At 40.5% G+C, this 21,124-nt stretch overlaps 1 long non-coding RNA gene and 1 pseudogene across 1 annotated transcript; one reads left to right on the forward strand and one right to left on the reverse strand.

Annotated features, from left to right (window-relative positions):
- Positions 1-5,840: 5,840 nt before the first annotated feature.
- On the reverse strand, positions 5,841-6,448 carry LOC124244459 (cell death activator CIDE-3-like; annotated as a pseudogene).
- Positions 6,449-7,339: 891 nt separating this feature from the next.
- On the forward strand, positions 7,340-20,898 carry LOC124245029 (uncharacterized). The gene is made up of 3 exons (XR_006890169.1): positions 7,340-7,411; positions 15,719-15,849; positions 20,795-20,898. It is a non-coding gene; the product is annotated as an uncharacterized LOC124245029 (long non-coding RNA).
- The last annotated feature ends 226 nt before the right edge of the window (positions 20,899-21,124 follow it).

Below are 21,124 nucleotides of genomic sequence, written 5' to 3' on the forward strand. Positions count from 1 at the left end.
TAACATCTACTGCCAATCCTCCTCCTCTTGCTGAGGAAGACCAGCCCTGAGCTCACATCCGTGCCCATCTACCTCCACTTCACACGTGGGACACCTACCACAGCATGGCCCGCCAAGCTGTGCCATGTCCACACCCGGGATCCGAACCAGTGAACCCTGGGCCACCGAAGCGGAACTGTGCGCACTTAACTGCTGCGCCACCAGGCCAGCCCCAGAAGATTTCATTTGATCCTGCTTTTCTGGAGCAATGCCACCAACTTCATTTGTAATGTGCTGCCTTTGTCTTTGGGTGGAAAATGGTGGAAGAACAGAGGAGCAGGTGTCCTTTATATGCACATAACCTCATAAACTTCAATTGATTCGTTGCCACCTGTTATCAAACGACACCTGCATAACAGACTGCAGATAACAAAAGAGGCATTCAGGGGCAGACAACTACGGTTATGCAGTTGAAAGTCAAGGTTGCATCTTTGAGTCCACCTAGATAGTTGTGGGCATTTCCTTTTTTTTCCTCAATAGTAAATACATTCATATGGTTCATAAATTTAAAAATATGAAATGGTTTACAGTGAAAACTTTTTTGGGTCCCTTGACTGTGCAGTTTTCATCTCCCAGCCCTTACCGGTCACTAATTAGTTTGATCAGTTTCAGGACTATTCTTCCAGAATTTCTTCAGGCAAATACAAGTGTCTACGACCTCATGTATGTTTAAGCTGGGGATCATTTAAAGAACAACATACCTAGTGGGAATGATCTTCTGCCGTTTTTCCTTTTTTGATGTAAGAAAAAAATATTATAGTGAACCTTTGCATGATTTTAATTTTCTAGCAATAGTAGAGATAGCCTGGCCTACTAACCAGTGCTGGGCTAGGCGTCAATAGATGTGCAATTAATTTAAAATATAACTCTGAACTCTCGTTCTTTGTGCTTCAGCTGAGAAGGAGAATATGCACCCGTGAGTGTGAAGGTAAAATGGGGACATGCAAGTGTCAGTGCTCTGAAAAGTGTAGGCTCGCAGGCAAAAAGAAGGCATGAATGATGCCCTTCATGAGGACCAGGGCATCTTCCAACTTTCCTTTGATGATAAATGAACAGCCTTAAATTGTGGCTTGAAACGATTACACTAGATTTGCAAAGCAAGACACTGCTATCAGCTATAATCTTTAAAATGAACTCATCAACTCAACGTTTTTTTATTGCTTGCAAATGTCACTATCGTTAGCCAAAGTTTATTAAAGCTCGGTAATGTGCTTTCTACCATGCAGGGGGAGATGACTGAGTTGGGAGAGATCCCTGGACATCTAGAATGTCTAAAGAGGCAGCTGGTCACCAGCCACAGAGGAGGTCTATGAGAAATTGCTAAGGAAGCGATGGAGGTCTGCCCTTTTTCTCTCAATATGCCTGAGGACACTAGTTTAACTGACAGGATTTCACAGCTTTGCCTTGCACAAATCAATATTAATTTATAGGTTACATTTTAAAAGCCTTGTCCGAGTTTTTGATCAATCTAATCTATGAAAAGCATTTGCCTTATTTGTTTTATTATGTATCTATCTTTATCATATATAATACATATATTATGTTATACATATATATTTTCTGAACATTTAAAACTAAATTGCAGACATCAGGCCCTTTAATCCTAAAAGATGGTATTTTTATTTCCTAACAACTAGGATATACATGTACATGATCAAAGTACAACTGCCAAAATAAAAAAATTTAACATTGAAACGATACCATTATCTTACTTTTTTAAAGATATCTTGATTATCTTTATTTATTTTTTTAAAGATTGGCACCTGAGCTAACAACTGTTGCCAATCTTCTTTTTCTTCTTCTTCTTCTCCCCAAAGCTCCCCAGTACCTAGTTGTATATTTTAGATGTGAGTCCCTCTGGTTGTGCTATGTGGGACGCTGCCTCAGCGTGGCCCGTGGAGCGGTGCCGTGTCCGCGCCCAGGATTCGAACCTGCAAAACCCTGGGCCACCGAAGCAGAGTGTGCAAACTTAACCACTCGGCTACAGGGCTGGCCCCCTTGATTATCTTTAAATAAACGTTATCTTGATAAACATTAAATGTTAAACATTATCTTAGATAAACGTTATCTTGATCTTATTTAAATTTCACCAACTGTCTCAAAAATGTTCTCTATGCGATTTTTATTTTTCTAGTATGGAATTCAATCTAGGGTTGCTCAGTGCATTTAGTTTTCCTGTCTCTTTAGTTTTCTTTAAAATGGAAGCATTCCTCAGCTTTCATTTGTCTTTCATGATTTCAGCATTTTTGAAAAATGCAATTATTTTGTAGAATGTCTCTCAATTCGTGTCTGTCTAATGTTTCTTCAGGACTAAGTTCAGATTGTGCAATAATGAGAGAGAATACAATGTATAAGTGCTGTTGTATTCTTCTTAGTCGTTCAATTTTAGTCTTTCTGGTGCATGTATGCAGTTTCACATTGTAGTTTTAAGTGGCATTTCTCTTATGGCTAGTGAGATTGTACACATTTTCACGTTTCTTAGCTATTTGGATAGCACCTTTCATAAAGTGCATCTTCCAATCTCTTGCCTATTTTTTCCTTTATTGTCTCTTTCTTGAATTATAGAAGTTCTGTGTATATTCCAAATACAAGCTCTTCTTGTTACACGTGTTACAAGTATTTTCTTCCACTTTGTGGTTTGCATTTCACTCTCTTAAGGAAATGTATGAATCTTTTTCTTTTCTTTTTTTTTTTGAGGAAGATTAGCCCTGAGCTAACTACTGCCAGTCCTCCTCTTTTTGCTGAGGAAGCCTGGCCCTGAGCTAACATTCATACCCATCTTCCTCTACTTTATATGTGGGACGCCTACCATAGCATGGCTTGCCAAGCAGTGCCATGTCCACTCCCGGGATCCGAACCGGCGACCCCCGGGCCGCTGAGAAGCAGAACATGCAAACTTAACTGCTGCGCCACTGGGCCGGCCCCAATCTTTTTCTTTATGTTTAAGGCATTATGTGTCCTGCTTAAGAAATATTCCCCTGTTATCTATATTATCCTCTACAAACTCCATTGCCTTGCACAATCTGTGATCAGCCTGCTATGAACTTCAGCATATGGTGTGAGGTAAGGTGAGGTTTCATTTTCTTTACACGAATCTCCAGTTGCCCAGCGCTGTTGATTGAAAAGACCATCCTCCACTGCTCTGATGTGCGCTGCTTGTCATAAATCAAACGTCCATATATGCCTACTTCTGGAGTCTCCAGTCTCTTCTATTGGTCTCACTGTCTATTGTTGCACCAACATTACAGCACCTAATTACCGTAGTTTCATATTAAGTCTTGATAGTTAGTAAAGTATGTCTTCCCACTTTATTCTTCAATAATACCTTGGCTATTGTTGGTCCTTTGCATTTCTATGTAAAATTTAGAATTAGTTTAAGTTCCACAAAATAAAAGAAAGAAAAAAATTTGTTGGAGTTTTGATCAGAATTGCATTGAATCCTTGGATCATTGGAGAGAAGTGACATTTTTACAGTATTTATTATACCAATCTATAAACGTGATTTATCTGTCCATATAATTAGATCTTTGTGTGTGTAGGTGTGTATTGCTCTCAATAATGTATTCCAGTTTTCTGTGTAAAGAGAACATCACTTGCTAATTTGCACATCAATTTGTTAATTGTATTCCTACATATTGATTTTTATGTTATTTAATGTAGGGATGCAATTAACTTTTTAAATAGACATCGTATGCAACAAACTTGCTTAACTCACTTATTCTGAATATCTGTTTGTGTATTCCTTTGGCATTTTGTATGCTCATATTCATATAATCTTCAAATAGTGTCAGCATTTCTTCTTTTCTAAAATGTTTTTCATATTTTCCTATTCTTTGTGCCCTGACGAGGACCTCCAGTACACTGCCAAATAGAATTGGTCATAACGGGTATCCTTGCGGCAGTCAGGGAGATGTGCCTCTCAGATCTCCTTTCAAAAAAGAACCTGACTTGGGGAGAGTAGCTCACAGCTTCTAACTGCAGGTGCCTTCGGGACCTCCGTCAGCTTTTGAGCTGAGGCCGTGCACTGCCAGGGCAGCCTCCAGCCCACAAACGAGCATGGCAGTGGTGCAAGGACTCACCGTATCTGGCCAGCCTGGGACTGCTCTCTGGGAAATCTTTGAGCCACATCTCCTCATTGGGCTGGTCTAGGTACTCTCAGAGCTGCGCTGCGGTCTGAGGCTTTTCCCACCTCACATTCTTTCCCTCCCTCTCCCTTCACAGGTCTCAGGTCCTCAGTGAGACCTGAGGATGTATCTGCCCAAGGCTGCTCCCTCTCTTGATCTTTCCTAAGTGTTGCCTCTCATAAATATATTGCACTTCCACATTCATCCTGGCATCTGCTTCTCAGAGATTAGCCAACACACTTGCCTTATTCCTAAAATCAAAAAAAAAGAAAGATTTTCAACACTTAACTATTTCTTTTCTTTTTTTTTTGAGGAAGATTAGCCCTGAGCTAACTACTGCCAGTCCTCCTCTTTTTGCTGAGGAAGACTGGCCCTAAGCTAACATCCGTGCCCATCTTCCTCTACTTTATATGTGGGACGCCTACCACAGCATGGCTTCCCATGCGGCACCAGGTCTGCACCTGGGATCCAGGCCGGTGAATCTGGGGCAGCCGAAGCAGAACATGCGCACTTAACCACTGCGCCACTGGGCCGGCCCTAATACTCAACTGTTAATTATGGTGTTTACTATAGGCTTTTTGTGGATGCCCATGGTTGGATTAAGAAGGGTTCTTTCTCTTCCTGGATTACTAAAAGTTTTCTTTGTCTTAACCATAAATGGAATCTGAATTTAATCAATTTTTTCTGTACCTGTTGAGGTGATTTTGTAACTTTTCTCCTCTGTTCAGTTAATATGGAGAATTACAATGGTTGTGTTTTTTTTTTTTTTTTTGGTGCGGAAGATTGGCTGTAAGCTAACATCTGTTGCTAATCTTCCTCTTTTTGCTTGAGGAAGATTGTCACAGAGCTAATCTCTGTGCCAATCTTCCTCTATGATTTTTTTTTATGTGGGATGCCACCACAGCATGGCTTGATGAACAGTGCTAGGCCTGTGCTAGGGATCTGAACATGCAAACCCCAGGCCGCTGAAGCAGAGCACACAAACATAACCACTATGCCACTAGGCCAGCCCCTACAATGGTTGATTTTGGAATGTAAATACATCATGTTTTCCTGGGGGAGAAAACGAACTGGATCATTATGTATATTGATCCCTTTGCATATGGCTGGATTCTGTTTGTAAATATTTTGTACAGGATTTTTACATCTAATGTTCATGAGTGAGATTAGCCTGGAATTATCCTTTCTCATAATGTCTTGTCAAATGTTGGTATCATATTTATACCAGGCTCAGAAAATGAGGTGGGGAGTGAGTTTTTTCCAGCATAAATAATTTCTCATAAACTCTAGAGTATCATACACTAGTGGGGCTTGACAATTCCCTCAGGAGGATTCTGGGATGGGGGCCAGGAGGTAGGGAGTGTAATGAGAGCAGGGCATGTGAAGACATTGCCGAGGAGCAGACGTCACGCCATAGCCTGCTGGGACCAGCCTTGGTCAGTTGAGCTACTTTGGGCAGGAAGGAGCTGGGCCAGGCCAAGAAACCTCAGATCCCTTGGCCAGCCCACCCCAGGTTTCTGGCCCTTCCTCCTGCTTCCTCATTCATTGTCCTGTGGGGTGAGGCAGGTCTGTGGAGGCAAGAAGCTCTCCAGCTGCCAGGCTTGGGGGTGCCACCAACTGAGCATGGGGTCCCTACCCTAGTCTTTGGCTGGGGAAGGCCTCCAAGGACTTGTGTCTTCACTGTAGTATCTTTAGACAGGTTGGGATGAGGGATGAGGCTTTGCCCTTGGGGGGCTGCCCTCCCCCTGTGGCATCCAGGAACTGCTGCATGGAACAGGAGGTGCCAAACAGCGCATGGCCTGGGGCCTGCATGCTGAGGAGGGTGGGCCCGGTGAAGAGCTTCCTTCATGGTGCCCTTGGTCCCTAGCAGTGCAGATTGTAGGGAAGGGGGTGTGTGTCGTAGAGGGTCGCTTTCTCCGTCAGATAAGCAACGAAATCTTGTAGGTTCACCTTGTACAGGCCACATTGACCTTCTTGGCAGGCTTATGGGAGAGGGAGAGTTGGTACCTAGTCCCCTGTGTCAAGACAAGCGTGTGGTTGGCACCCTCTCAAAGACTTCCCCTGGGCTCCAGATGTTCTCTCCCCCACAGGTGGGACCTCACCTGCTCTGACGGGGACTTCCATTTCTGTTCCCTCCAGAGGACTGTGAGCGCTGTCTTGTCTGCCAGGGTTTGGAAATACTCTTCCGTCTTTAAAGCAGTGCCATCTTCTTCCAGTACCAGGAAGAAGGGCTCTTCTGCCAGCATCAGCTTGTCGCAGATCTTGTGGAAGAGGTCCTCAAGACTGTGTGCAGCCACTATGGAAAACAGTATGAAGATTCCTCAAAAAAACTAAAAATAGAAATACCGTATGACCTAGCTATCCCACTACTGGATATCTACCCAAACAACTTGAAATCAACAATCCAAAGTGACTGATGTACCCCTATGTTCATTGCAACATTATTCACAAAGCCAAGACATGGAAACAATCCAAATGCCCGTGACTAATGGTTGGACAAAGAAGATGTGGTATATATATATATATATATATATATATACAATGGAATACTACTGAGCCATAAAAAAAGACAAAATCATCCCATTTGCAACAACATGGAAGGACCTGGAGGGTATTATGTTAAGTGAAATAAGCCAGACTGAGAAAGACAAACACCAGATGATTTCACTCATATGTGGAAGACAAACAAACACACAGACAAAGAAAACATTTCAGCGGTTACCAGGGGAAGTGGGGAGAGGGGTGAGCACAGGGGGTGAAGGAGAGCACTTTTATGGTGATAGACAAGAAATAGTGTACAACAGAAATTTCACAATGCTGTAAACTACTATGAACTCAACATAAAAAAACAAAACAGAGACGAGAAGGTGAGCTAAAGATTGACAAGGGCATTAAAGAAAAACCTTTGAACAAGATTGATTTGCAAATGAGCATATGAAAGTATATACATTTAAATCATTTTTTACATCAAAGTAGTAATCTTGGGAGGTCTGCAGTTAGGATAAACATGCTGGAAATCAGACTGTGTGAACTCTTACTGCAGGATGTCCCGGGCTCTTTACATATGCAAAGCAGAAGTCAGCTAAAACACCTTGCACTTTGAGATGCAAATGAAATTAGCTGGAGTCTGTTTCCCTTGGGGTGAGGGGAGGCTCGGGTACAGTATTCCCAGCCATCTCTAGCTGCACTCCGCAGCATGGCTTAATTGGGTCCTTGGATGGCCCCACCATGACTCCCCAGGTGATAAGGTACGTAAGCTTTGCAGTGAATTGGGGGTTGGAATATATTCTGCAGACAATGGACTAGGTTTCCATTTCCCTGCATTAGATATTTGCTGCAGTGCACTTCATTTTGGATAAACTTTTAAAGAACAGGATACATGCCCAGAAGTGGAATGCCTCACTAAAAGGTGTGAACATTTCTAAAGGCTTTGGACATATAGATCGCCAAATCCCTTTACAAAAAGGTGTAGCGACTGATACCGTCCCAGCAACGCAAAGGGTTCCTATTTCTCAGCAAGTTTGCTGGTACTGGAGACGAATTTCTCTAACCCCGCAGGTGAAAAATACTACCTTGTTGTTTTAATGTGTGCTGAATTACTTTTGATGACAGACGTAGGTAGATAGGTAGAGAGATAAATTCTAAACTTTAAAAGGTAAAAACTTTCCACAACTGACAGTGGTCAAAAGAACATGCTACAGAGTCAAAAACAAAAACAAAAAATGAGCACAGGAGTTTCAATAGTGCTGTGAGCAGTAACAGCATTGCTGGAATAACAGTGTTCAAGGACGATTTATTCTGATAAAGAACTTCTTATGTTTATGTTTTAAGAAAGAAAGAAAACATTTTTGTTGGATTAGTATAAGTCATAATAAGATAATATATGCAAATATCGGGACAGAAAAATTTTCCTTCTACCCTCCTAGGTTCTTTGGCTGGTCTAATAATTAACTTGATATAAGACAGGTTAACAGGAAAAAGACAAATTTAATTTCCCACGTGCAGGAGCCCCATAAAAACAGGAGACCCGAAGGCAGTCAGGCGGTTGCTTACATGCATCCTAGCTGAGGAATGGGACAGGGGCCTGGGGCTGCGAAGGGGAGGAGGACAATTCACGGGAAGATGGAAGAGCAGGTATTCGGTTACCAGATGTCTGCCCCGCCATGCAGGTGAGTCTTTCAGATATAAAAGGTTATCTCTGGTAATAGCTCTCTTTCTGGGCTAGATCCCCTATCTAAATTCTTTAGGTAGTTAAGGGAGAGGTAAACGTTTTTCTTGAGTCTGCTGGGTCTTGACTGCCTTCAGCTCAAAAACTCCACATGGCAAAGTGGCACATTTTACGGTGGCATATTCTGCTCCCCTTATAAAACAGCTGGCACATAATAGATCAGAATGATATTGCATGCTTTTAAAAAGTCACTTTATTTTAAAGACACACCTCAAGTGTATCAAATGTATCAATAAATATGGAAAGTACAATAAAGGTCAAGTTCAGGAAGCAATAGTCCTGGAAAATACTCCCACCCCCAACCCCCGCCAAGGCGGAGCAAGTTTACTACCACTACAGGGAATCACAGAATCTGTCTGTTCTCCAAGATTTACCACGAGATGTTTACAAAAGGAACCACAGTGTTAAAACCAGTTGATCCAGTTCCTGCCTACATATCGTTTCTAGATACTTCTGGCAAAAATCTAGAAAATCACAGAACAGTCCATGACTATCACACCAAATGCTGTTCAACACCATCTTTAGCAGAACAGGACACAAGAAATTGAACGGCAGGAGAGATTTACAAGTTGATACACTTACCAAGGCAAATTAATATTATGTGCAAAGTATTGGTTCTCTAAGTGTCTATCCTGAGGTAATTTTAAATTAAAAAGTTGTTTTATGCCCAAGTGCAGTTTTTTTTAACTTTTTATTTTGAAATAATAATAGATTCACAAGAAGTTGGAAGGTACACACACAAAAATGTACAGGGAAATCCAGTGTACCCTTTGTCCGGCCTCCCCCAGTGATGTCATCAATGGTATAATATCAAAACCAGGAAATTGACATTGATATGATCCACAGAGCTTTTTCAGATTTCATGAATTTTACAAGCACTCATGCGTATGTGTGTGTGTGGTGTGTGTGTTTGTAGTTCCGTGCAATTTTATCACATGCGTAGCTTCATGTAACCACCAATATAATTAAGATACAGAACTGTTCCAACACCACAAGGCTGACTCATGCTGCCCTTTTATACCCTCCCAACTCCCGTCCTTAAGCCCTGGCAATCACTAATCTTTTCTCCATATCTATAATTTTGTTATTTCAAGAATGTTACGGAAATGAAATCATACAGTATGTAATCTTTTAAGACAAATTTTTAATTATTTTATTGAGGTCATATTGGCTTATAACATTGTATAAATTTCAGGTGTACATTATTTTATTTCAGTTTCTGTATAGAATGCATCATGTTCACCACCAATAGTCTAGTTTTTATTTGTCACCACACATATGTGCCCCTTTACACCTTTCATCCCGCCCCCCCCCCCCACCCCACTTCGCCTCTGGTAACCACAAATCCATTCTCCTTATCTATGTTTTTGTTTGTTTATCTTCCACATATGAGTGAAATCATATGGTGTTTATCTTTCTCTCTCTGACTTATTTCGCTCAGCATAATACCCTCAAGGTCCATCCATGTTGTTCCAAATGGCATGATTTTGTCCTTTTTTTATGGCTGAGTAGTATTCTATGCTTCTTTATCCATTTGTCCATTGATGGGCACTTGGGTTGCTTCTAAGTCTTGGCTGTTGTGAATAATGCTGCAAGGAACATAGGGATGTATATGTCTATTTGAATTATTGATTTCATGTACTTTGGATAAATACCCAGTAGTGGAATAGCTGGATCATATGGTATTTCTATTTTTAAGTTTTTGAGAACTCTCCGTGTTGCTTTCCATAGAGGCTGCACCAGTCTGCATTCCCACCAGCAGAGTATGAGGGTTCCCTTTTCTCCAGATCTTCTCCAACACTTGTTATTTCTTGTTTTGTTAATTATAGCCATTCCGACAGGTGTAAGGTGATATCTCATTGTTTTGATTTGTATTTCCCTAATAATTAGTAATGTTGAACATTTTTTTATGTGCCTGTTGTTTATCTGTCTATCTTCTTAGGAAAATGTCTGCTCACAGAATGCATAATCTTTGAGATTGGCTTTTTTTCCCCTTCAGATCCATCCAAGTTGTGGTATATTTCAATAGTTCATTCCTTGTTATTCTGGGTAGTGTTCCATGACCCAAATGGACTACAGTTTGGCTAACCATTCATCTATTGAAGGAAGTCTGGCTTGTTTCAAGTTTGGGGCTGTTATGATAAAGCTCTATGAACATTTGTGTACCAGTTTTGCATGAACATAAATTTTTATTTCTTGGGATAATGCCAAAGAGTGTAATTGCTGGGTTATATGATAAGTACATGTTTAGTTTTGAAAGCAAATGACAAGCTATTTTCCAACTATACGTACATGTTTAGTTTTTAAAGACAATGACAAACGGCCGTACTATTTTACATTCCCACCAACAATGTATGAGAAATCCAGTTATTCCACATCCTTGCCAGCATTTTGTGTTATTGCTGTTTTTTATTTTAGTCATTCTGATAGGTTTGTCCTTATATCTAATTGTGGTTTTAATTTGCATTTCCCTGATGGATTACGATGTTGAACATCTTTTTGTGTGCTTTGTCACTTGTATATGCTTTCCAGCGAAATGTCTGTTTATTTTCTAATTGGATTGTTTGGGTTGAACTGTTGAGATTTGAGAACTTTTTGTGTATTCTAGATACAAGTCCTTTACCACATATGTGGTTTGAAAATATTTTTTCCCAATCCATACTTGCCTTTTCATGCTCTTTCACAAAGCAAAAGTTCCTACTTTTGGTGAGGTCCAATTTGTCAAATTTTCTTTTCATGGATTGTGCTTTTGGTGTCGTCTTAAAACTCTTCACCTAGTCCTTGGGTGCCATAGATTTCCTCCTATGATTTTTTCCTAGAAGTTTTCAGATTTACATTGTACATTTAAGGTGAAACTCTTTAGCGTCATATACAAAGCCCACCACTGTCCAGGCACACAGCCTTCATCCCGGGTCCTGACACGGTGCCGTCTGGGAAACAGAAGAAGGGGCAGAGCTGCTGAGTGCTGCTAGCTCCGTGACGCAGATAACTGACCATTTGCTTAAGGATTTAAAAGTAGCTTGAGATAAACAGTCATTATTTTGAAGTTCTAAACACGAGAGAATCTGCTCAGGGTTCACTGATAGACTTTCTGTTTTGTTTTGGTTTGGTTTTGGCTGAGGAAGGTTATCTGTGAGCTAACATCTGTTGCCAATCTTCCTCTTTTTTTGCTTGAGGAAGATTAGCCTGGAGCTAGCAACTGTGCCAATCCTCCTCCACTTTTTATGCGGGTAGGTCTGCGCCCGGGATCCGAACCCGTGAACCTGGGCCACTGAAGTGGAGTGTGCTGAAGTTAACCACTACTCCACAGGGCCGGCCCCTAGAGTTTTTGTTTTTGAACTTGCTCCTCTTGGAAGAGGAAGCCAGAGCACTTATACCTGGAGACCATGCAAAATAAGAAAACAATAGAGAATGGGGCAAACGTCTCTCCTACGGTCAACCAAAATAAAGCAATTTTAACTCCCAAAGGGAGTTCCCCAAAGGGAAGTCTAAGCCCCTTTGTTGGGTCATTGATATTAGCAGCCCAGGCCACGCCAGAGCCTACGTGCAGCCCAGGATAAACATAAAGCATCTTCCTAGAGCCTCAAGTATTTAAAGTATAAATAACCTAAAATAAGCTTACCTATATTACAGAATAGGATGCCAAATCCACATGCACATAAAAAAATAACATTCCAGACTTCAAAGAAACGTTATCCTGTGGGGTGTGGGAGCAAGGAGGGGACACTGGAGTGTCAGTATCCAAACTCCTCGAGGGGTCCTCGTTCAGTTTCCTCTGGCTTTAGGGATATTACAACTTATTTTATTTTTGAGAGGCTTTTTCATCTAAATCTTTCTGTCTTTTACTTAAACCAATCCAAAGAATGGGACGCCTCTAATTTTAGTTACTTATTGAATGATTACCACATTTCGGGCATTGAACTAAGTACTCCACCTGTGTTAACTCACTGATGCTCCAGAATTCTATGAGGTGATAAAAATAGCTGCCACTGTAGCACTTACATACTATTGACCATGTGCCAAGTGCTCTCTAAGTGACATACGTATACACATACCATACGTATATAAATTATCTATGTGTTATATATAGAAGTTGCATATATATATATATACATTCCTTCGCTACCACCCTATGAGATAAGCACTATTATTATCATCCCCATTTTACAGATGGGGAATTTGAAACACAGAAAGGCTGAGTAACTTGTCCAAGTTCAGTCAGCTGGGAAGTGGCAGAGCTGGGGCTGGAGGTTGATCTAATCACCACAGGCCAATGGTTTAATCTATCACACCTACATAGTGGAACCTCCATAAAAACTCCAGCGTGCAGGGCCCGTGTCGTGACCACTGCGCTCTACCACCTCTGTGGGTGCTAGCCACATCCTTTTTTTTTTTTTTTTTAAAGATTGGCTCCTGAGCTAACATCTGTTGCCAATCATCTTTTTCTTCTTCTTCTTCTCCCCAAAGCCCCCCAGTGCATAGTTGTGTATTCTAATTGTAGGTCCCTCTGGCTGTGCTATGTGGGATGCCACCTCCGCACAGCTTATAAGCTGTGCTGTGTCCATGACCAGGATTCGAACCGGTGAAACCCTGGGCCCCCGAAGCGGAGCGTGCGAACTTAACCCCTCAGCCACGCGGCCGGCCCCAATCCGCATCCTAATTTAGATGAGGAAACTGCGGTGTGGGAAGGCTACATAAGTTCACTGTCACCTGGCGTGTAAGTGAAGGGGGTCAGCATTCAAATCCGGGTGTCTTTGACCACAAAGCCTACGCTGTTGACTATCACATTATACTACCTTCCTCTATCTTCCAGAATCTTCTCCTCGGATGCACACTACCATCTCCATCTACCATAGATACATACACCTTCAATCATTATTGACATTACAAAGGGCTTTCACATGTTCTCCTCTTAGTGCATATAAAATACATCGTACCATGTCTGGTCCTGAATATGTCTCATCTCTCTAGAATTGTTACTATAACTCTATGACGTGGGAATTATCATTATCACCTCCATCTCGTGTATGAATTTGACATATGCTCCTCGTATGCGCCAGGCATTGTTCTGGGCACTGGAGATATGATAGGGAACACATAGACAAAAATTCCTTCCCTCATGAAGTTTACATTCAAGTTAGGGGCACAGACAGTAGACAGATCAAAAATATGGAGAATGACAGATGGTGATGAGTACTAAGGCTGAAAAAGAAAACCGGAAATGGGGTAGGGAGCATGAGAAGGTGGAAGGCAACAGCTGTAATGTCAAACAGGATGGTCAGGAGATCTGTGCTGGGACATGGCATTTGACCCTGAAGGGAGAGGAGGGGGCCTTGAAAGAGGTGAAGTGACTTGCCATGACCCTCACCATCAGCCACTAACTCTCAACCCTGTGCTGTCTTCCTGACGCTAGTGGTTGTTTTCTTGTCATAAAATCATGAGATGTCAGAGATGGGGGTGACTGTTGGGGATGGCCGTGTTTCACCTGATGCCCGGAACGAAGAAGATCTTAAATGTATTGAATCTTTGAAAAGTTGAATTTTTGTGGCAACTTAGGTTGACTAGTGGCGCCTTCCTGGATGACCAGTGTTGAGCAGGATTCAGAGGTTAGGTCTGAGCTCAGAGCAGAGTGATATTTGTCCAAGTTCAGGAGGAGGAGTGGTGACTTTAGACAGCTAGCTGCCTGTACTTCATCCAGTGTGACCTTCCCATTATACAGATGAGGAAACAGGCAACTAGAGTGGAACAGAGAGTGAGTGGCTGGATTTTTACATGGTCATTAACGTGAAAAGTTTTTTGCCTCTGTTTTCACGATGGAGTACATTGAAGTAAGAGAAAAGGAGTAATGCATTGCAGGCCACCATGGGGAGTGTCTCGCCTTTGAACTTGTGATTTCTTTCAGAGAGACTTGTTTTCCTGGGTCTTGGCCAGGCCTCCAAGAATGTGGTTCCTCTCTTCTTCCTTGTGGATTCAGCTTCGGGAAGAGGGGAAAGGTACAACTTCTTCCTCACCCATCCCACACCCGCAAAGATGCTCCTTGCACTTAGATAAAGGAGCATGAGTTCAACCTTTTCTTTATCACTTACCCTGTAAAAGAAGCTGCCTACACAGATCACCTGGGGCCAAACAGGGACAGAGGCCTCCTTCCACCGTGCAGCCAAAGGTCGCCAAAGAGGATCTGAATGAAGCAACTTTTTAGATAGTGCAATTGTGTTTAAAATGCCCAAGGAGTATGCACTCTTTATATCATGCGTAAATTGAGTTGTTTTATCAAACCCTTAATTTATTTGTTGGATAACCTCTGCTTTTTTGTCCACTGGGTTTCTCTAAAGAAGACTACAATTGTATTTAGGCATAAGTTGTTTTCAATCATTTTCTTGGTGTTTACGTTACCCTCCATGTTTGCAAGTGCTTATACCTTCAATCATACCACCTGTGGCTCAGGAACCTGATCTATTTTTAATACATTGGAATTTGAGAGAACAGCAGCAAGAACTGACCTTCTTGGCAACAGTCACATCAAACAAATAGTATGACTTGAAGATAGGCAAAAGGAAGATTATTATTATTATTCATTTTTTTTTAAAGGTTGGCACCTGAGCTAACAACTGTTGCCAATCTTCTTTTTTTTTTTTCTGCTTTATCTCCCCAAATCTCCCCTGTACGTAGTTGTATATCTTAGTTGCAGGTCCTTCTAGTTGTGGCATGTGAGACGCCACCTCAACGAGACCTGACAAGTGGTGCCATGACTGTGCCCAGGATCCGAACTGGCAAAACCCTGGCCTGCCACAGCAGAGCACGGGAACTTAACCACTCGGCCCCGGGGCTGGACCCTGGAAGATTATTATTTTTGATTGAAATGTTCTTGAGGATAAAAGTGATGCAGCCAGGCTGCAGAGGATAGTCCTCTGATGGTCTAGTGGTTGGAAGACGATATCCCCACTTTCACACCCACCTCACCACACACACACACACACACACACACACACACACACACACACTCTTGGGCTCAGTAACACCACACAACAACAGCAACAGGCTTGAGCACAGTGCAAACACAGCTGCATCAGGCTGCTGTGGCTGTTGGGCCTTCCCCAGGGACAAGGGTCAACCTCCACTCAGCTGGTGGGGGAGGGTCTTGTGTCCATCGGTGGTCAGCCTAGGAGTCAACAGAAAAAATCAGGTTTAAGTGGAGGTTCCTAAAAGAATTTCATTCTGAGACAACTTTGTGCAACCTTCTTGAGGGTGAAGGGTTGAACAAGTGGAATTGTAAAAGTAATGTCTTCATTCATTCAAGTAGTCCTTTACCAACTCATTTATTCAACAGATGCGTCCTGTGTACCTCCTCGTACCATTGCTGTTCTGGGCGCTGTGTTTACAATGACGAACAAGACAGACTGGGCCCCGGGACACAAAAAGCTTACAATCTGGAGGAAGGCTGACCAACAGAAATATAATGTGAGCCACAGATATGCGACACATATGTAATTTTAAATTTTCTAGTAGCCACGTTTTAAAGAGTAAATTGAAACAGGAGAAATTGATTGTAATAGTATATTTTATTTAACCCAATATATCCAAGAGATTATCAATACACCCAAAGTCATTAGTGAGATATCTTACTTTCCTTTTCTTGTAAAGAGTCTTCCATATCGGGTGCGTATTTTGCAGCTACAGCATTTCTCAACTGGGACTAGCCACGTGCAAGCGCTCAGGAGCCACCCAGGGCTCATGGCTGCCATCTAGGACAGTGCAGCTCTGGGGGAACAATTCTAGGTGCCACGATTTACACTATGTACAGACGCATTTCATTTATTTAATTTTTTAAAAGATATGTTTTAGGTGCATATTCACAGGAGAATAGATAAATTGTAGTATGTTCATACATATATTGGAGTAAAAATGAATGAACAAGAGCTATAGGTATTAACCCAGATGGATCTCTCGATGTTAAATATAGAAGCAATTTCAGTAGAATGCACATAGTATTATTCTACTTATAAAATGTTTCAAAATATGCAATACTATGCCATTAAATAGTACATTGTTTAATATCTATTAAACAATATGTTGTTTAGAAATACATGCATATGTATTAAAATATAATATAAAGAAATGCCTGGGAATGATAAATTCCAAATTGAGGATAAGCCAAATCCAAAGAGAAAGAAAAAGGAGGGATACACAGGAGGGTCCCCAGAGGTAGTAGTAGTTTATTCCTTCAGCAGGGTTGGGGGTGAATGGACTTTTGTTATAGGATCCTTCTTAAATGTTTCATGCAAAAAGTTCCAAGGAATGTAAAAAAAAAAAAAAAAAATCAACACCTTATCTTGATATTACTATTATTATTATTATCGTTATTGTTATTATTTTGGTACTTGCTTCAAGGCTGATTGAGCTATCTACTTCAGAAGATGACCTTCAGGAGATAAAAGAAGAGTGGAGATAGGATGCTGTACATGAAAATAGTCAAGTCTGTGGGCCCCCCAACTATGTAAGGCCAGGCTTGAACCTGCAGCCCTTTCTACTCACCAGCTCAGAAAGGGCTGACACTTCCAAGAATCCTTTTCTCATGAGAGCTGGAGTAGAGAGGATAGGAAATCAATGGCTGTCATTTTCTCCACCCCCGGCAGCAGACAGCAGGGAGAAGGAAGACTGAACTGTGCTCACAGGTGAATGGCAGATCATTAAGCCACCTTGTCACTGTTCCCTCCCATGCCACGTGGAACACAAACTCCAGCCCAATAAGGTCTTGGGCGTGTCACTCACCTCCAACTCAGCCCTGACGTGAAAGCTGAGGAAAAGCCTGCTCTAAACACAAGACTACCTGCTTTGTAAGATGGTCAAACATTACAGACTTAAGAAATTCATTCCAAGATGAGAATTTAGGAACTGTGGCCCTTGAGCCTGTGAAATATACTGGCCACGAGTCTATCCCTAGATAGAGAGCAAAGCAGAAGATTGCCGAAGTCTTCCCTGAGAGTTGAGGTCACTGACATGAATTGGATGTCACTGTGTGGATCTCAGTCTTACTCTATCAATTCACAAGAGAGGACATGAAAGAAAGCATTTGTCACTTGAGGAATTTTTTTATTTCTCTGTATGAATTATAGCTATTTATTGTATTCTTCCACATATTCAAAATTGCTTTTGAGCCAAACTATGAAGTGAGTAAAATTTGACTTTTGCTCCTCCATCCCTCATTCCCTCCCCTTGCTTTAATTTTTTTCTTTTGATGGTGAAATTAGGTAGGATACAATGTCTGCAGCTATATCAGAGAGGGCCCCAAATAATACTGGCTTAAGTAAGATAGAGGTTTATTTCTCTGACACATAAAAGTCCAAGCTACCAGGGCAATACCAGCCATATCAGGGATCATTATAGGGCCCCAAACTCTTACCTAATCACTCTGTAATCTTCAATATGTGGTTGTTCATCTTCTCATGTTCCAATTTAGCTGTGTCTGATCCTGCAGACTCATCTGTATTCCATTCTGCAGAAAGAATTCAAGAGGCAAGGGGCATGACCTGAACGTCATGTCTATCTATGGTGATAGAATAATGGCTCCCCCAAATGTTCGTGTTCTAACCCCAGAACCTGTGGAAAAGCAAAAGGGACTTTGCAGGTGTGATTAAGTTAAGGATCTTGGTGTGGGAGGCGTTATTTCTTTTTAACTCTACTGATGGTGAGCGAAGCTTCACGGCGCTATTTTTGTCAAGGAAAGATACACCTTTTCCAAAAGTGGCAGCAGCAGGAAACCAAATTATGAAAACCAGAAGTTATTCCAAAGAAATTAAGACCAATATAATAAGAATACTAATTTTACTCAGAGATTTGTTCCTTGGTATATTGATTTTGATATTGTTGGCATCACTGATGGCAAAACGCTAAAGCTGTGACGTGTTATTTGTAGAAATATACTGGCTAATGCAGCAATGAAACTACCAAAACTTAAGCAGCACTTACATACAAAACATGAAGAAGTGCAAAACCAAAATAATCCTTTAAGGAAAGAGCGATGAATTAAAAAGCTGATGGAAGTAGCTGTTCACTGTTTCACTTATAAACATTGGTACTTTGCAGGTGTCTTATGAAGCAGCACTTTAGGTTACTAAGATTAAAAAATACAGCTGCTGAGACACTAGTAAAAGATTGAATCAAAGAGGTTTGCTTGGAAATGGGTGGATCTGTGGCAAAAAAGTTTGCTCGAGAACCATTTTTCTAGGACACCATAGTTCAATGTATCAAGGCACTATCTAATGATATGGACCAAACAAGTGAACAAACAAAGCTAGCATTTTCATTGCAACTTGGAAAACGTACAGACATTACTAATGGTAATTTCTGAAGTATATGTATGATTTGAACGTAATGGTATTATAAGAAAGAATTATTTCTTTCGGCTTCACGGCCTATAGACACAATTAGCTCTGAACTGTGTAAAATTCTGAGGGATTGTATTGACAATTAAAGGTAGCCTGGAGTTTAAGTATTATGTAGGAATGAGTTTTGATGGTTTAGCTGCAATGACAAGAGAACTTTCTGGAGTAGTTACACAGATTAAGGGCTTCACCCCAGACTGCAAATCAACATATTGCGTCCTTCATCGAAAAAGTCTTTCTCCAAAAACAAAAAAAAGTTCAGGTGAACAAAACAGTGTGCCTAGTGTCGTAGTAAAAATTATGAATTAAATAAAAGCAAATGTGTTAAAATCCAGATTATTCTCTTTATTACATAGTAACATGAAAGCTGATTATGCACAACCATTATTGCATGTAGAAGGATGATGTTTATCAAGGGGAAGAGTTATGTCAAGAATGTTTGAACTAAGATAAACAAACTCGATGCCTCTGCAAGATACGCAACTAGCTTGGTCCCAAATTTTTAAAGAGTGAATTAGAAGAAGAAACTTGTTTGTCTGATCTCTTCAGTATTTTCAATAATCTTAATAATTCCTTGCAAGGAAGGAATACAACATATTTTTCAATAGATTAGAGGACAAAAGTAAAAGATACTTGCTAGTACAGAGTTTCCATAGATGTTGTGATTACAGACGGTGATGGCATAGTCCATATTTATCAGCAAAATAGGTGATGGTCTAAATACTGCGCATCTGTGAAAAATTTTCACCAAATAGCTTACAAATTGGACAAAATGTTTTGAATTTTATATTCTATCAAAAGAAGACACACATAGGAAATGCTTAGGTCTAGAACTCATTTCTTTCATCAAAAGATAATTTAAATTGACCTATAGCTTTACAGGATGAATTGTTGGAACTGCCTACGAATGAATGACCAAAGATAAATTTTGAAAATATGGCATAACTTGCTTCCTTTTGGATAAAAGTTAAAAATGAATATCCTGAGCTTAATTAAGTTGCTTTAAAATTTCTTCTATCCTCCCTCTGGTTATGAGTGTTCTTAAAACCAAACATAGAGACAGTTTAGACAGACATTATCTCCTGCATCAGTCCAACTGCAATTAAATAAGTTAAAAAGCAAGAAACAATCTCATTTGTCCCACTAAACTTTAAAAGTAGATACCATGATGTATATCCAAAGTGTGCTTATAGACACTTGATATACAGAATCACTATTTTATTTGCAATCTTTGTTTTTTATATTTGCAGAGCAACAGTAAGTTTGGAATTTAACAGAAATTCTCTATTTTCTAAGTGTACCTGTTCACACACTTTCAATGAACAATGAAATTATTTTGTAACTCTTTTCTTTATTCTTATGTTTGTTCTGATTTTATTTGCTTATTTATTTTTGCTGAGGAAGATTCATCCTGAGCTAAGATCTGTGCTAATAGTCCGCTATTTTGCATGTGGGTCACTGCCACAGAATGGCTGCTGACAAGTGGTGTAGGTCTGCACCCGGGAACTGAACCTGGGCTGCTGAAGCAGAGCACACTGACCCTAACCACTAGGCAACAGGGCCATCCCCCTGATTTTATTTATTGAAATATCATTTCATATCTGTTGACTCCAATAATATTTTGAGCTTGTGTTTTAAATGTCTTTGTTCTTTTAATTTTTTAGTAATTGATATTTGTTACACTTTTTTAAAAGTCTCAGTCCAAAACAGAATGAAAAAAACCAAAACTGGTCCTTCACCACAGGTAGTTTGAGACACGCTGATTTAAAATAGCAGCTCTCAATCCTGTCCTAACCTGCTTTATTTTAATTCATGACTCTTACTAACACCTGACACATTATATACCTACAACTAATTGATAATTTGATTATTGCTCATCTCTCTGACTAGAGTGTAGCTGAGTGAGGATAGGGCCGTCCCAAGTCACCATCATGCAATATTAGACATCTCTGTTACCAAATATTTTCTCTTAATTAGCACTGTTAGTATAGCTCCGTGATAGCAATTGTTCTAATTTTCAGACACCTGGGAATCCTGATAATGGAAAATGTACCACCCAGAAATATTTCCTGAGGCCTGAGCATACTCACAAATAATAGAATGAGCCATGGAACTGCTATTTAAGAACAAGGTAAACGCGGGGCCGTTTTAGAAATATTTACATCCAAATGATGACAACTTAAAATATTTTAAAAAATCTTTCTGTCACCAAAGGGGCAAGTTTCAGTTATCCAGAAAACTGAGCAACATAAAATTTTTCATGCCCTGACGATGAGTTCAATTAAACAAGAGGTCATAAGAAGTCTCTCATATGAATTTAGATTATGAAAAAACTAAGATGATGAGACTTT

This window comes from Equus quagga, chromosome 9, assembly GCF_021613505.1.
Source record: "Equus quagga isolate Etosha38 chromosome 9, UCLA_HA_Equagga_1.0, whole genome shotgun sequence".
Classification (NCBI taxonomy): Eukaryota; Metazoa; Chordata; class Mammalia; order Perissodactyla; family Equidae; genus Equus; species Equus quagga.